The sequence below is a fragment of the Varroa destructor genome, unplaced genomic scaffold, assembly GCF_002443255.2.
Source record: "Varroa destructor unplaced genomic scaffold, Vdes_3.0 BEIS01000001.1, whole genome shotgun sequence".
Lineage (NCBI taxonomy): Eukaryota > Metazoa > Arthropoda > Arachnida > Mesostigmata > Varroidae > Varroa > Varroa destructor.
The window spans coordinates 22,247,385-22,265,522 of record NW_019211454.1 but is presented as its reverse complement, the minus strand read 5'-3'; the positions used below and the strand labels follow the sequence as shown (position 1 = coordinate 22,265,522).

General features: G+C 44.9%; 1 protein-coding gene across 1 annotated transcript in view; it reads left to right on the top strand.

The window, feature by feature from the left end:
• brat (tripartite motif-containing protein brain tumor) overlaps window positions 1–18,138 on the top strand; it is a 72,372-nt gene that overhangs the window by 7,642 nt on the left and 46,592 nt on the right. The window contains exon 3 of the mRNA XM_086976619.1: window positions 1,373–2,370. The gene's annotated coding sequence lies outside the window, so the exon portion shown is untranslated. The remainder of the gene's footprint in view (window positions 1–1,372; window positions 2,371–18,138) is intronic.

Below are 18,138 nucleotides of genomic sequence, written 5' to 3'. Positions count from 1 at the left end.
TTTTTTCATTATATATACAGTGGGTGGCATTTAAATCCGGAGATCTCTGAGAAGTTTCTTCTGCGACGGTATTTAAACAAAAACAGATTTTCTAACAGGCTTTTGGCCTATTCAGAATATGTCATTCCTTACAATCATATTTCTCAATAAAAATATCATCCAGAACAATTACAGCTTAAATTTGAAAGTTAATTCCCTCACAGAACCCATTTCAAATATTCTCTTTATAAATGTATAAACGCCTTCTTGGCGACACGGGTGAGTGAGTTCACGTTGTCATGTTGAGGCTCATTGGACTCTCCGTCAATAACGCTCCATCCCTAATCTAGCGGATTCAAATCTGGGCTGTCGGCAGCCATATGTACTCAGTTCAGAACATGCTTGTATTTTCAAGCAGCTCATTCTGTCTGTACAGATCGGTGTGTACGAGTCGATGCATCAGCTTGCTGAAAAAATTATAATTTTTCTTTAGGCATTTCAATTATTTACGGTTCATAGAACACGCAAATAAACTTCTTTTGTGATGCATGTGCCCTTCTGAAAGAAGTATGATGGCATGATGTCTTCTTTGATGGACAGCACATCAAAAACATTAATATTGGTTGAAAATTTTTACCCACAGTAGGCACATCCACTCGACCGCGAACAAGCCCGCCATATTTCTTGCGGTTGATTTTTGAATCCATAATAATATTACTTCGTTAAAGAAGCATGGAGGACAACATGTTGCTGATTCATTCTTGAGGGAATTGGGGAGCAAACAATACGTGAGTTTCCCTAACGCGAACAACAGTTATGTGTATCATATTGAATCTATAGGATTTATTAAAAAAATGGGAGACTGACTGCATAATCTGAGTGAAGAGCACGGTGAGAACTGGCTATCATTGTCTCTAAACATCTAACTCGACATGTGGCAACACGTATTTTACATTTTTGACATTTCAAGTTTCTAAACAAATTGTTGTTGGTGACAAGGAGAAGAGTGAGAAGTACTTTTGCTTAACCATATACCTCAGGTCTTGGCCTGACATATTGCCACATTTTCGATCACTGAAGAATGAAATTCGGATCATTTGACAATGGGTAGAGTCTCAAAAAGTGGCCGGATAAGTTCTTCGGTATCAAGCCCGAGAATTTCGACCTAAATTAAATGCATAAGTCAGTTAAAAACTGAAAGACGGTCGTAGGTAGTTATGGCGAATACGTAATATATAGATTTATTGCTAGAACTGAGCGTAACGCTGCTTTCTTTGTGAAAAAAGTACGTTTTTATCTATGTATCGATTAATATATGCACTCACACATATATATATATATATATATATATACATATATATGTATTGTCGGTAACTGGCTTTGTTGTTCACAGAGTAATATTAGCGTCGAAGCCCACGCCGAACAAAACCTGTGGAAGCGAAAGAACCATCAGAACCTTGGCCTCTTGGCCAGTTATACGTCTGTTCGATTCCTCCACAATTGCAGAAGGTATTAGGCTAGCCGGCAATGCGGGACCCATCAACCATATGGCCGACAGAAGCAGCCCACACCCGTTGTAATCGTTAGTACCAATAACGGCGTCATTTCGTACTCTACGTGGTCATCAGCGCCGAAGCTGGAGACGAAAGGGGGAAGCTCGACAGCTGAGAACAAGTAGCTTCGGAAAAGACCTGACACAGGAGGAGGAGAGAAGTAAGACGAATGACACATCGGCAGCAAGGAAAGGTAAACACTCATAAGCCTGGGAAGCGCTGGGGTCGTACTACGGCGATGGATGGAATCACGAGGGTACCAAAACCGTTGAAGGACTGTAGCGATAAAGCGCCGTTGCAAGCCTATCGGTAAGCATCACAGCGAAGTAGTGATCGACAGCACTGCATTGAGGTATCTGAATGCCAAGGCGAAGTTGACTTTTTGGTTCCGTACCTCATAGTGATACGACTTTGAGGCTGCCCAGAGGTAGACCAATACAGGCGCTTTGTCCCGGTTGCTGTCCATGCCATTGGTGCACTACGGCGTATTCGAACTGGGCAATACACAAAGGGCAACCCAACTATACACAGTCATCTCAGGGTTGGAATGGGGAAAGCGTGTCCCACTTTACGTGCTTAAGGATGGCTTTGCGTACAAAGTCGAGCAAGGAAGGACACTGCTTCACGGCGTTGCGTCCCGTATAAAAGAAATGATCGCGTTTCGTCACTCGTGAAGGAGTGCTTTTTCATCGAGTCTGGAAAATAGTGCCGGACTCAAGTGCTGTCAAAAGCAAAACCGGAATCCAGCGCGAAATGATGCGCTTGATCAGGTACTCTCAATGAAATGTGTCAAGATAAGACGGGCATGGATTTGAAAGCCTCTGAGAGCCTAGACCAAGTAAGGATTTCTATGTTTCGAGTAAGGTAGACTATAGTAATATAGTCCCCGTGATAGCTTAGTAATGTCTTTGCTTAGGGACACGTTGAGGTTTAGATTCGTACCCAGGCAAAGATATACTTAATTTCATGTTGGGAGCCAGCTATCTGATAGAATGCCTAACGGCGATGCCGGACATAAAACACTAAATATAGGCACTATAGAACTACTGCGTTCAGCTTCTGCCGGGTAGGAAACCCTGGTGCTGAAATTCGGGTGGCAAAAGCTATATAGTGTTTCTTCGAAGGTTTTGAAGCAACTAAGGTAAAAAGTGCAACCTGTTTTCGCGTACTATTCTATGAGTTCTTCGAAGAAAAAGCGCAGAGAGCCTTCATGCATTAGAATTGCACTGTTGAATAAACGGCGGAGCATGAAAGCATTGCTAGAGTAAGGTAAGTATGTCTCACTGGGGTTAGAGAACGGCGTGAAGGCGCTAAGAAGGGTAAATATGACCTCTGGAGGATGTCAGATGATCATAAATTTAAGACATATACAACCATATATCGGGAAACTTACTCCGGTAACTCAGGTAACCAATGACCAAATGTGAAGATGTGACCTGCGAGTGTTAATAATATTACAGTTCCTAAGTGAATATAGCCCAGATCATTGAATAAGGGGCTGCGGGGCAACAAATACAATACCACACAAAGTTCAACTAACGTACCACCGAAAGACACATCTTAAAGACGTCCTTTGTATATTTTGAAAAGCGTATGTGTTGTTGGTAAAAAAACATCCATACATAAATGTAAGATGTCCATTTGGGTGTAATTAAAAATAACTTAATTTCAACTATTTAGTTTTACTTCATAGCGGGAGCACTTTGAGAATCTAGTGACTGACGTAAGCGGCAACCTTAGCTCTATCCGCAATGTTGTTTCGAAATTTCATCTGTTTATCGAATGTAACTTCTAAATGTCTGTGGACCGCTACTTCTTTTTTAGCCTGCTGATTTGAGTAGCCTACCTTGTAGTAAATAGTTATTAGGACATTACATTTAGCGACCTATATCTCCATACAGTTTGCTGTATACCTACAGGAAATGCAGTTAGCGCTTTTCTAATTACCAATGAGTTTTTGCTATTCGAAATCGCTTAACTATCTAAAGCGTTACGGTGTGATCTGCGAGACAGGACTACTAAAGAACAACTAGCCAAGGAATAATCTTAAGAGGTGCCATTATTGCAACAAAAAATGTGACGCTCCACACTATCAAGCTCGACCGAGAAACTGAAATACATAACAAACAGACGCACCATCAGCAGACCGAGTTTTTCAATTCATCAGTCGTTGGCGCTCAGCACTCACATGCAATAGCCGAACGCAAGGGCCTAGTTGGTAACGCGATGTGTATACTGCGTCACCCTAATACTAGAGTGCGCTGAGAGATAAAGGTGTTTTTCATATAAAATTTCCTTGAGCTTTTGTCTCACCTGATACGATAATGGCAGCGATCATAACTACCTAACGAGTACCTACCAATTCTTAGGCATGAAATAACGCTTATATTGTAATGTCCGCGGCCGTAACCGTCGGAACAACTGATCTCACTAATGCGAAGAATTTGGTATTTAACAACCGAAGAAGATAAACACGGCATCTAGTAGTACTTCGCACAGGGTCCGTCGATCCGCAATGTTAGCTTGTTCGTTAAGAGCCTCTATGGAGAATTGAGGTGGGCCCAGTTATGCCGTGGGCCTCTCCTGGGTGACTAATAATACCTCACAATTAATATTCGAAGTGATTCAGTATAAAGAAAGAGAGGTTGAGAATCAATCGCGGCTTAAAAGTATTTACCCACCACCCGCAGTTATGCTATATTTGAAACTGTTAACTAAGTTTCAAATGACAATAATTACTGTGGTTTTCGGACAAGTTTAGGTGCATTTAGTCAGGAACAATGAAAAGTTTTCAAAAACTTCAATTTTTTTGATTGAGAACATATATCTACTGATACATTTATATACTTACTTGTCATTGGTTAGTGCGAGGGTTACCTAAAATGCGGGATTAACCACTTTCGGGATAGCCCTCTCTATATGCCTTGCAGCGACGGCGCGATAAGCTAACGTTTCGGAAAGATTGAATTGCTTTCCAAGCGCTTCGAGAAATATCGAGGCTATCGCGATCAGATACATTAAGAGATTGCGTAGTACAGTTCTAGCATCAACCAGTGTACTCATAGCATTATTCTAGGGCTCTTAGTGGTCGCAGTGGACTGTAGTAAACTTTTTGCCTATTCGTATAGCATTTTATAATACTCAGGCAAGAGGTAATCAGCAAAAAGAGCAAATTAAGATATTGGAAGTATTCGTTAATAGGGTGTCACGTTCATTCTTGTTCATCCAGTACTTTCAGAGGCATTGGCATATTTATGTCATATTCATTGGGCTCATGGTACGTAATTATACAGCACGATGTGCAAGCAGATAGAACGGCGGCAGGGGAACGTCCTGCAAGGTTTCCATTGTCGCCATTAGAAGTATGCTAATTCATAGCGTGTCTAATATGTATATATATATATATATATACGTTTTATTATGATAAACGTTGTAAATATAACATCTTACTATTCAGTCCTAATGATTAATAAAACTATTACTTTCTTAATTGAAATTCAATCGACCGTCATAGGGCGCAGTTGTAACACCTGCACCCCAAGGCAAAAGGCCGTCGTTATCACGTAACTTAAAGTATTGTAGTGGCACCAACGGCCACGCTACCGCCCTATGGTCTGATTTCGATCCTCTACACTACTTTGGCCTTTAGTCATACTACCGTCGCCTCTCAACGGGCCTTGTCCCAAGAGGGGGTACCAACTAATCGGCACCCACATTGTGCCCCTTCGTGTATTCTTCTCTTTTTCCCTTGTTTTCCCTTTCCCATCTCGTTCTCTCTTTCTTTTCTAATTTTCCCGGATCCTTGCTCCTCTTCCAACCACGTTTTTCTATTTTTCTACATAAACTGCTCTCACTCGTTTTTTTCCGCTCATCGTTTTGCCCCTCGTCCCTCTCTCTCTTCCATTTCCTTCCCCCAATGGCGGATTGTCGGTCTGTCGCTAGAGTCTGCGGTGGTGGGAAAGGGCCGTTAGTGTTGAGGATTGTGATACCGTCCGTCGTCTTTCGCTTACGGTGGCAACGGCGGCGTGGGCAAGCGCTGCCGTAGTTCTGGTGGTAGTGTGAGGTGGGCGAGAGTTGTGACGGCCGAGAAGGGGGGAGAGCGGTGGCTACAGCAGCTGCGCTGGGGTCATTGACCTGTGTACGAACGGGGCCGGCGACAGCGGCTTTGGCGGTTACGGCGACTTACGGCAGCAACCAGCAGTGATGTGATGCCAGCGTCGGTCGGTCGTGGCGGTCCCGACGGCAACTCAATCTGACGACAGCAAAGCAACTGCAGCGACGAGGACGGCCACAGCAGAAACAACAACGACGACGACGACGGCCACAGCATAAACAACAACGACGACGACGCTAGCGACGATAAAGGACACGGCAATAACAACAACAGAAGTATCAGCACCAGTGACTGCTGGCGTAGTAGTAGCGGCAATGGAACGCATGGAGTAGGCAGCGAGGAGTCAACGAAAGCGGTCGGTGGCCGGATGATGTTAGTCGCTTGCCTGTCCCTCACGCCTAAGTCACATTGCAGCGGCAGCGCGACTGGCAGAAACAGCAACAAGCAAAGCAGAAGCAGCAGCGGCCGGGGACTAAGCGACCACGATCAAGCGAGTGCTTGAAAGCGGCAGCGACGGTGGCGGCGGCAGGAACAGCGACAACAATAACAACCGCAACGACGACGACGTAGAGCGGAACGACGATCGCAGTCAGTCGAGTCCGGTACTCCAGCCGAACAGCAACCAGAAAAAGGAGAAGACGGACGAATGTAGTATCAAATCTCAAGGATAGCAGACGGCGGCAGCAACAGCTATTGCAGATGTCGCTGACGAATTGAGCAAAAGAAAACGAAAACGTGCAACCCAGAGTTCTAGGCAAAAACGCTAGCTCGTGCGATGATCCTTGGTTGACGTCGTTGGCCACCGCCCTTCCTACAGCCAAACGTAACAGCGCTTAACCTTTTTGCAGAATGTAAAAAGGTCGGAGTAAGAACACATTACATTTATCGGGACAAGAGGACACAGGCCTGATTTAGGCAAGAGGAAAGTAGACCGGAAATTGATAGCCGACGTAAAACACGTTCCCAGTCACCGGCATCCTTCGAGAGAGAAGTTGCGGAACTGAGGCTTCAGGAAGGAGGCGGCCTCTTCTCTCGTCGATGTAGATAAGCCGAACAGAAGGGCCTTCGCAATAAGGGTGAGCGCAAGAAACGGATTGGACCGGAGTAAATCGTCGGTACTCAGCATCACTCAGATTTCGTGAAATATCATTTGAGGAGCTGGCAGTAGTGCGCTTATGTTATTGCCGTTGTTATTGTTGTTGTTGTTGCAGCTAATTTGAATCCAGCTGGCGACCAGTTTAGGGGAAAGCAACTTCGCCAGCCAGCTGCTACAGTTCAGCTACTAATCTGCTTATCGGTTTACCAGTAATCATAATAACGATAGCAAGTCTCTTTAGTAACTGCGTTGGCTGGAAATAGCGTATGTACGTTAAGGAGAACGTTGATTTGCCTGCTCACGGCCGCCAGACTATACATAAGTAAAACAAAAAGGAAGTTAAAAAATTTGTGCGTTCGCCAAGTTATAAAAATTGAAAGTCTCCGATCGAGTTGCTCGTTGAAGGACTCACTCGTGGTACTCGAGCTGGGCACTAAATTGTTGTTAATTTTGTTGTTGTTGAAGAAGTGACTCTTGACAACTGATTGCCTGATTGATTCTTTACCTAACCGATTAATTGATTAACTCAGGGAACAGCATCTGTGATTTGCAGTGTCCATAAGAAGCAGCCGATTTGCTTGTACTAATGTACTAAAATCGTGTAGAGTAACAGGAAGTGATGTGAGGAAAAAGCGTGTGTCAAAAGTGTTGCCCAGCAAACAAGACAGACGAAAATAAGTGGGAGGCAACGGACGCGCGCATAACTGAGCGGCAACAGCCATCACACCTATGTTAAATTGTGTAGAAAAAGGCTGTTTGTAATTCTGGGCTATAGAAAAGCAGCTTCGCGGTGTCACTGGCTAAACGTTACTGTGCATTGGAATACTGCGGCGATCCCCGCGAGACCCCGTACTAACGGCAGGCAGTATAGGCGGAGTTCATTGACCCGAGCTGGAGGAAGCACTGGGAAAACGCGCTGGGATTCGCTGTCAGCGGACATCGCCAGCTAACGTCTGGAAGACTCGAGAAAAACCACAGGTCCAGAAGACGATTCAAAAAGATCTCACGAAGGTTACTGATAACAGCAAACATTCATCTGGCCACTTATTTGTCGGACTTGTAACCAGCAGGAGAGTGCCTGTTGAAACCAAGTGTGATCCAACTTGACCACGCGGGGTATTTACGTGATGGTCATCATCTGTTAACATTCTATTCTGAGTTTCGAAGTTGTCATTTTTCAGCCGCTGTTATGGAAAACGACTTGCAGCTCTGCTATTGTCATTCAAAGCTGGAGGTAGCTGGCTGAAACGAAAAGGTGAATTAGTGAGTTCTCATCTTGGCTCACACTTTGATGGCAAGCCGTCCGTGTAGGAAGTGGGTTGATTGGTTCACGTAGGCACGTTGTTTGCTGGTTGAGTGCACACGTGGGTGTTATCCGCTGTTTTAGGTGGACGAAGAAGAGGCGCATAATCTGCAATCAGCAATCAAACACACCGAAAATTCTAGAGGAGTCTGGAATGTTACAGTGTTGGGTAATGATATCTCCACAGAAGCGGTGTTCTCCAGCCTCGCGTCATTCCTGAGATACGTAGGTCACTTGCACATGCAATTACTACAGGCTGAACCGTATATATGTAGTGGCAACGTACCAAGAGATAAGCGTCATCGCATCTGTTTCATGCGTTTCCGCACCGTTGTCGTTTGAACGTGCAAAAAATCGTTCATTGGATAGTTGATCATCGATCGACGCCGTTTCATACAACATACCTCGAGCGTCATTATCATTACCGTCACCAACAATATCTTCATTGCTCTCATGCGCCGTCTCCCCCCCCCGGCCTCTAGCTTTTTTATGGCTGCTATTATCGGGTGAATGACAGAGGAGAAGTTGGTCGTCTTAAGAGAGAACCTGTCAAGTCGACACCTTATGTGCGCGCGTAGTTGTCCGCCGTAGATGCTTTCGCTGAACTCGTACTATCGTGCAAACACCACGCATACGTTAGTGAATATAATTATAATCACCATAATACGAATACAACTGTACAGTTATCACTGCAGTACTATTGCAACCTTTACCCGACGTCATATGCTGCTCGTCTACGCCGCGCGATACGAAAAAGAAGAACTTACTTATACACTCATTAGCAATCAAGCAAGCTTACTCAATTGATCAAACTATCTACCGAGAGGCGATGCTTAGTATATAGCGCACAGCTATCCAGTCAGTAGAAAGCAAGCAACATTACTAATTATTATTATTACTAATGCTACAATTATATTGGTAAAAGGAACACTTCTACGAGCAATACTACGAGTGTTGTGCTGCAGTTGTTGTGTGTCCGTAAAGTCCCTTTGGCAGAAGCAAATAAAAAAAAAATTAGCAATCAACAAACAAACGCAAAAGAAGGACTGGGTTGGGACACGCACATCTTCACATCCCGTCTCACCTCAGTTCAGCCGAAGTCGAAGTCCCCATAGATGCATAAGTGGAGCCCAACAAACACAAGGAAAAAAACAACATAGTCAGACGAAGTGACTAAACTTACCATTTTGGTAAAAGGACGCAGAGAAATAGAATTTTGCATTCATCATACAATCCAGGGTACAACGTTAAGCGCCACCTATTGTTGCCCTTAATTGCAAATTGTTAAGTTTTGGTAAGTGTAAGAATACAGGTTCTTAGGACAGACAGAGTCGCGTACGAGATATTAATATTGGTGTTGTGATGTTACACGGAATAAGCTCGCAGCTTCACATTTACTTGTGTAACCTAATTAACGATTAAATACGTTTCTCGGCCTGAATTGGAGCGAGTAGATTGGAAGCTCCCATATTCGGGTTTTCAAGCGAGCTTCTTAAATATGTTACGTGCTCCTATTAATGAGTTTGAAGTTTTTATGCAGGGATTGGACTAGCTTAGATCAATTATATCGTCCGCCGGCACATCGAATGTCGGCACAGCTTTCTTGAAACCTGCGTCGATGACACAGAAAATAATGTCATTGATACGTAAAGTGCGAAGAGTTTATGGCACACCCCCTTCAACTCCTTTTCATTTCACCCACTTAAGTAATTATTAGCATGTGAAACAAACGGGTACAGTAAGTATCTATGTTCAGTATATATATGCTCTATAAAAAGACTTATTCCCAGCTGTATATCATATATATAAACTGCGTGTGTATTTAGGGGTTTTCTGTTTTACGTAGTGATAACAGATAGAGTATTCCTTAAAATGTCCATTAGGCAGTTTTCTGCGGTACTGCTTGTCGTTAGTGTAATTAGTTGGTAATTAAAAGAATAGAAGTTAAATATCATTACTATACATCATCTATCATCATATCATAAATATCTATGATACATCAAAACGACTGCACACAACGGCGACGCCCATATTGTGTCTCGTTTGTCCAAGGTAATTATAATTACTTGAAAATTCCTTATTTTTTTACACTTTCATCGTATGCGCACATTATGACTTGCCACGATATTCAGAAAAATGAAACTTTACGAAGGACGCAATTGAATACGTATCTATAATAATATGCTATGCCTTCTTTATTAGGTTGCGCGTGTTTGCTAGTTGCGATAGCAGAATTCTATTCCACTGCTGGTAATTAGTGGTTACCACGAAGGCTTCTGGTTGCAGCTGCTTCTTTTGCTCACTCGACGTTGCCGTTGGTTACTGGACGCAGGCGAAAGCAGCATCGGCGTCGTCGCGTCAGTTGACGGCCATTGAACTTGTCGCGTAACGCTTCCAAAAAAAGTCCCCGGTAAATACATATCCAGACAAGTGAAAGAGCCAATCAAGCACAACTACAGTAACGAAGATGCAAAGACAGGATGTTGGCCCATAGAACCGCAGGAGCTGCTGCTGCTACTGTAGAAACGAACAGTGGAAAGGCCTTCATCTTCCCGATGGGTTTTCATGTCGTTGTCTCGTGAAAGACACCGGCGACGGCGGCTCCAAATAGTGACAGAATACGAAAAGACAGAAAACGGGATATTGCGGTTTAGTTGCGGCAGCAGTTACTGATCTCTAAGCCAACGCAGCTGTGAGCGTTACTTCGGCTGACGTTTCGTGCCATTTTTATGGATTGTTGTTGACGCCGAGCAATCTCGGCTTCTAGTGCTAATACTGTTCAACAGCCCTGCCTCTTAGGGTCTGTTATCTGCAAATGGGAGTTGTTACCGCTGTCGATTCTATTCTTCGAGCGTATCGCTGTGGCTTAGTGGTAAGCTGCCTTGCGCTGATCATGACGAACGCTTTCTGCTGGACGCCGTTACCACTCCGGGCCGTTGAACGCTACCGGCGCCGGCTTCGGTGGAATCAGTAGTGTGACGACGGCGGTGAATGAGCGCCAGCAATAAGAGCAGTGCAGATTTCGTAGACAGGCGACAACGAAGGAACAATGACCCATCACTTCTACTCTGCTATGACCGTCATCGCTTGCAGTTGCCGTAAGCAGCAGCGTCACGGCGCGGATAAGCGCCAGCGCAAAGTGTGCTGTTATTCTGGCTAGAGCAGCACGAGCAGAAGGAGGAGTAGCACTAGAACGAGTCTTTGCTGCTTCCCGGCGTCGCGTTGTTCCGTTGCCAGGGCTGCCGCCGTTTTGTGCACGGACGTCAGCGATCTTTGGGTTGGATAAAGAAGTCGGAGGCGCAGAAGTCAGAACAGGCAGAGTGATGGTAATGCTGACACTAACAACAACGACGCCAGCAGCAGCACGGCATAGCAAAAGACCAGAACAAGAAAAAGATATTAGGAAGACGTGCAACGGTGATAGCGATGATAGCGGAAAACCGTGTTGTCTTTCTCTGAGGAGGCTGTAGTGGAATTATTTTGCTAGTTCGCAAATGGAATAGTGGCTTTGTAGTAATAGTACTTGTTGTCGTAAGGATGAACCATCTTGCATAGATCCTAGCAGCGACTATGACGATGGTGACAGTGTTGATGGTCTGGATTATGATGGGTCGATGGTAGGGTGATACTAGCATGCCGCTGTTACTTAAAAGAAGGAAAACATAGGACGTTCACCCACCGGACACCCTGACAGAACCCACAAAAACAATAGAGAATAATGGTTAAGTCGCGCGTCCCCAACGATCAGTGTAGCGAACCAGAGGAAAAAGGATGAGGAGGAGGTCAATTCTGACGCGAATTGGGCCAATGATATACAAGATCCGAGTGGCGGTTTAAGTTGGTGCGTCATCCAGTCTCTCGTGTCCTTTATTCGTTATTGCTGAAGTGCTCGCGCTTCTCTTCGCCTTCCAATAGGCCTCGAACGTTAAATCCATCTGCAAAGAGATGAGTTCGAAGCCTACGTTTTCTGCAGCCGAAAAAGACGAAGCAACAACACGAAAATGGTGTACGTTTGTTTCGTTACGTTGCTTATTATACTTACCGCATTGTGAAACTGGGCAACACGCCGAGCACTTTTAGTCGACTCGCTTAGTCCTACCTAGTAAGGATTCGAAAAGCGTACGGGTGAGCGGAAGGGGATACTGTGTGAGGGGTCGTGTTCGCATACTGGTTGGGGATCTGGGCGGTGGCAAGGTTATTGGCCCTTCAGCGATAGGAGGGAAAGGGCGTCCACGAGAGACACTGAGCTCTCAGTATGGCCCGCTATAGTATTTGCTGTGTAACAAAATTCTAGTATAAAACACAAGCGTACAGCAGTGGGCTGCTGGCAGCCAAAGGCTCAGTGCGTGCGTACTAGCGTCTGATAACGCTTGTTATTGATGTGGCCTCAGAACGACGATAACGACACAGCGCAGCGGCATCGGCATCATCGGACAAACGGCCTCTGACGGCACCACCATTGGCAACTTTACTAGAAGCGCCATAGCCTTGCTGCCTGCCCGCCGCTTCTCACACGCCAAAGTTGAGGTTTTAGCAGAGGAGAACCAACCTAGCTCACGGCTTTATCATGTCTCCCTTTAGCTAGGTGGTGGCTGTATTTGTTCATTGCCCTTGCCACTTTTCTGCTGCAAGTTAACTATAAATAGCAACTCCACTCTATGATCAATCTTGCGTCTTTTTCTTCTGCTGCGTCCAGCACTGCTATCCTTCTGAGGGTAGTGGTGAGTGTCAAGAGGAAGGGAACGTTATATACACTGTGTTGTTGCTGTTATAGGTTTGTGTGGGTATGTTCGACTATGGCGGAGAGAGCAGCGAGAATGGAAGGAAGGAGCAGATAGGTGGCCAGTGAGGAAGGGTTCGAGTATGAGGCCTTGCGTGTGAGTAGCAACAACAGCATTGCTGGAGGCCGCTTCAAGAAGCAGGCACGTCTGTCTGTTAGGGGAGGGGTAGAGTTAGAGGAGGAGGCAATGGGGGCATGGGACAACTGAGGAACAGTTGGTGAATGGCCGTGCCGCCGATTAAGTGGATGGGCGGGTGGTTGCAGCGCCCTCCGTCACGGAGGACGTTGCCCTCGGTAGCGGTGGAACTGCGACGTGTGCTCCACCGCTTCACTAACGGATCGTCCCGACGGACAAACGCAGGGACGAACAAACTGACGCTACTAGTCGCTAGTCGGAAGTCGGGACACACCCTTTTCCGCGTAGGGGAAACACGCAAGGAAAACGGCATAACCAATGTGAACGACACTGCATATAGCGTATCGTGGCTATAGTAATAGAAGCTTGAGGCAAAGCTTTTACAAAGACCTTCACGATAAGGAGGATGAGATGAGTAAAGAGACAGCACCTCCTAACAGAAGGGGCAATACCGAGTACATCGTCAAATGGGCGGCCAAAGACGACCTGTTGAATTGTCAATGCTTCATTTTTCACTTCTTGAACAGTGAGTTCGCATTGAAAGGAGGATCGCAATTTTTACGTGCAACTCGAGAATTAATATTGTCCTATAATTTCTTAATTCATACTATTATCTATCGTATATTAAGTAACTCAGAAGTACGTTGTAGTTCATATCGAAAATGATACGTATTAAGCCGAGAACAAGACACCTTGTATCTATAAAGCGCCGATGCCTTTAAGAAGTAGCACTACTATTCGTCTAGGAAAAAGGTACTGCTCAATGTGTTGTTGTCATATATGAATTTTTTGAAAAACAGTACGTTTATGCAGCAGGCCACAGGAAGGGGTATGCCAGCGTGACATTCCTGACAAGAGTTTAGCGTCCTTCGACGGCGAGATGCGCGCCAATTGGGAGCTGCAAAGAACGGAGCACCCGGAAATAGATAGCTGTATATAGCCTCGTCAGCTTTGTTCCTTTGCTAAATCCCCCTCCTCTACTTTTGACCGATTTGCTGCAGTTGCTTTTTGCGACACTGATGATGCAATCTGCATGTCCATCGACTTTTACCTTAATTTCGTAGATACACATCCAATATCAGTAGGCAACATTTTATTATGTTGCCTACTGATTGTGATTGAAAGTGGTTAATTCAAACCACTGACGAAAGACAAATCGTTAATTTTTACGTAAACGACGCTATCATTTTATGTGCTTTATTTACTTGCTTTAGCGTTGAAAAGTTAATTTAAAAATACGGAGCCCGTTAAGGTGTACGTTTCGTTATATTATATAAAGAACATAAGTATTTTCGCTTCGTTTTTTGTGTTCCCTTTTTTACCTCTCTTTTACTTCCTTCCCTCTGTGTTCGCTACAATCTAGTCCTATAATAAACGGAACTTTATGTCGAGTGCAGGCTTTAGCGATGTAAATTCTTGGAAAAAAAAAGTACTCTTTCGACACCTACTATATTTTGCCTTTTGTTGACGTTAAATCTGAGGATAGATAGAAACTGCGTATGGAAGCTCGGATGGGTGGCCGAAGACCTGAAAGGCTGTACGACGCAGCTAATCTACTGGTTAAATAAATTTGTCCCAGTACATGTAGCTCAGGCAGGTACCCCTTTGGCCGCCCATGTCTGAAATTCGCAATAGATAGGTATGTCATTTTGGCTGTCTCAGCTACTGTTTGTATCCACAAACGCCACGCACTAGGTAGAGCATTAGCCGACTAATCGGGTCGAGGATAGGTACAACAAAAAGTCATGCCGTTGGTTTATGGAAGATGTAATTTAGAACATTTAGAACAATTCCTCGAAAGATTCAGAGTACATTGAAGATACCGCCTTCTAGATCATCGATGTCGATTGCAATCTAAAAGGTGACTAGGCTGTGATGGTGCAGGTGATGGTTGGCAGAGAGTTAAGTCTTCCTTTTTGCAAATGACCTTTTAGCGGATACGATGCCCAGGTCATTCGCCGCAGCGAAAACACACGTTAAGGCATAGGCCGTCACGTTACTCCGGTAGCACTTCGCTTTCCTTAGCGAACAAGATGCTGTCTGGTGAATCCTTGACAGCCAAAACCTCGAATGACCACAAATGCTCAACGACGCGCGCAAGTCCAATCGCAGTAGAGATAAAGACCGGTATCGTACACCTATGTGCGGGCGAAGGGGCTGGCCATTATCAACCACCCGAAAAAAACTTTCGAACGCCATCATTCTCTTTAACTATGTAGGCCGGAGGATGGTATTGTAGTATTGATTGATAGCAATAAGTAGCGCCGGGTATTAGGTGCAGTGCTTTCGAGGTAAGCGTTATCGACAAGCAGTTTCTGTAGGGTAAAGCCACGGATGGCAGAATGGCCTGGCGGCTAATGCATCGCCGCATAATGATAGCGACTCTTGGAGCTCGCACGTGGACACGTGGAGCGGCCCATGGCATCAAATATATTCACTGTGACTTCGACCGAACACTACGCCTGTCTATCAGGTATATCGGACCGCTGTGCAAGCCATCATTGCACTGAGGTGGGCGATGGTGGACGCGTTTCGGAACAAACAGGGTGGAGATTTGTATTGATTGATGATTACGTAGCAGAAAACAACAAAGTGGACGGCCCTGTTGGGTATCTGAGCGTGATGATGGTTGCAGCTGTTAACGTTGAGGTCGCTGATAAAAACATAGATAACGACGATGACTAGTCCTTGAAATAATTTCCGCAATCCGTGTGTTGTACTAATAGCACCTCGTGCTCGGTGCACTGGTTTAGGTATGCAATGATGCCCTCGATGCGATGTGCAGAAACTTCACTATTGAAGTTGATCGTTAGACGGATATTGGATTAATTGTCTTGGGGCGATCATTTGCAATAAGCCTGTCAGAACGGGCACTCTTCTCAGACTTGAGGATGGTGCTGGTAGGAATGCGTGACAACAGGTTCTTACGGTTAACGTGTACTTCGAGAGCTCGAAAGTATACACACCTGCAGATGATTTAGCAGTTGTTGCCGTTCTCTCATCCCACTGGCAGAATGCGCTATTGGTATCCATATGATCCCTGCCAATCTACGCCGCCGTTCCAAGTCGATAGATAGACCTGTAGTAACTCTTAAGAAGTTCCAGTGTTCAAGTGTTGATTGCTCTACTGATGCTAAGTGGTGGCACTAGACCTCTGCGCAATACTTTAGGTAATTTTGTGAGTGTGATTAATCTCTCCGAGTCCGTCACCGTCCTTCGTCTGCTCATCTAATCATTAAATTGGGTACGCCGAATTCCATGTCGTGCGACATTATCGTTAAATAACTAGGGAGTTGTATTGACTGTCGGGGGGATGGTTAGCATAGTCATTGGTCGGCGTTTGGCTAGCACTGCGTTGCCCAGATGATGCCGTTGACGCGGCCGTTAGACCCAGCGGCAAAACCGTTTTGACCAGCGCTGGCCGCAAGTAGGCTCTTATATGCTTAGTAGTGGACTGCGTAGTCATGGACTGCACCGAGCTGGACTTCATCTTCGGACCACAGCTAGAATTGAGATCGGATCTTATTATCCAGCTTGCCTATCCTCGCCAAAAGGGACTTGACGTTAGCAGCCAGGTCCAACAATTCGTTCCGATTTGCAACATTTACAGCGACATAAGAACTGGCAAGCTCCTCCTCTTTAGTACATGCGTTTCGTGGAATACCCAAGCACCCTTTTTGAATAAGTGTGCTAACCTATGTCTGACAGACATTATAACTCAACAAGCTCCAACGTAGACCCATACGAGTATTACAGGCGTCGATGTGATGAAATGAGACTTCATTAATTGGCGCTTACACAACCACTAGACAGTCACTAAGTTTGGACAACAGTCCGCAGTTGTGCTAACGCTAGTTTAGCAAAACACCATCAAACGGATCTTTAGAGTTTTCACAAGCACTCAGGAAAACGGGGGCCGTATTCACTACGGCACCCCTGGCGGCAACGAATACACGTGTCGCTACGTTAGAGAGCAATTGGTAGTCGCAAATGAGGGCGTAGCTAGCACGTTGGCTTTCCCAGAGTGGCATAAAGAGAATGATTCTGGTAGTACGGCGCCAATTTGTGGGATATAACTCGCAGATTGGAAGGTGACAAGCGCATCCCTGATCTGAAGGGGAATAAAGTCGTAAGACATTATATAGGTGCGTTACGCTACTCTAAATTGCTTCATCTACAAGCAAGGCACACTCTGTTCATCGCACATCGGCTTCTCACAACAACCTCTTGTCTATTTTCATAATATTCCGTCAGCTATCCTACGGTACTGCATGAATGAATTATTGGTGTCCTACGGGCGCCGAAACAATTAGCGGGCAGATATTTTACAGAGAGGTTTCTATAGAGTTACTAGCGGCGACGAAAAGTAATAATCCTATGTTGAGGTAGATTAAAGGAAAAGAAAGGGCAGCTTTAGGAGATACATCCAAGCTTACAGTCGACTTAAACTTTAATGTTTGCATAACCATTTGCATTTATTGGGACTTGAAGTGTCTTGTGTACCAGAAAAGGCTTGAGTAGAACAAGATGATCAACAAGATACAGCATCTATGTTTCATCTGTTAGAGATTGCACGAAGAAAGTGTTTGCGCCCGGATTCGAACCCAGACCAGAACGTGCCCCTAAGATTAGCAGGCAAGTAGATTACCCACTGAGCTATCATGGGGACAACAAGGTACAGCCTAGCTACCTCGAATGAACGAGGTTATCCAGCAAAAAAAGACGAAATTCTTGAGGCTGGCTTTCATAATCTTCGCCTGGTCGCACATAATGAAGATTATGGAAGCCGCTATGCAAAAGCTTCAGTGGGAGATTATTTTGCACCCACCATAATCTGCAAATCCGATAAAATAATAAATCTCCGATACACGGTCATTACATTAATAATCATAAATTTGACAGTGAATGGTTTCAACCATGGCTATTCGAGATCTTCCACGGCAGAACTGGAAAGTTTTGGCGACAACGAATAAATATAATAGGATTCAGTCGTAGACAATAACCGCAGTACACCAATTAATTTGTTGCTAGACCTCCAGTAAAATGATGCGTCTTTTGTTGGATAAAAGAGACAAAATTACTCATGTTCCAGGTGTATATATATATAGACGTATCAGAATAATCCTCTCTTTATTTCGAAACAACTTTTTACCAGCAGCAGCGAGCGTGTAGACGGT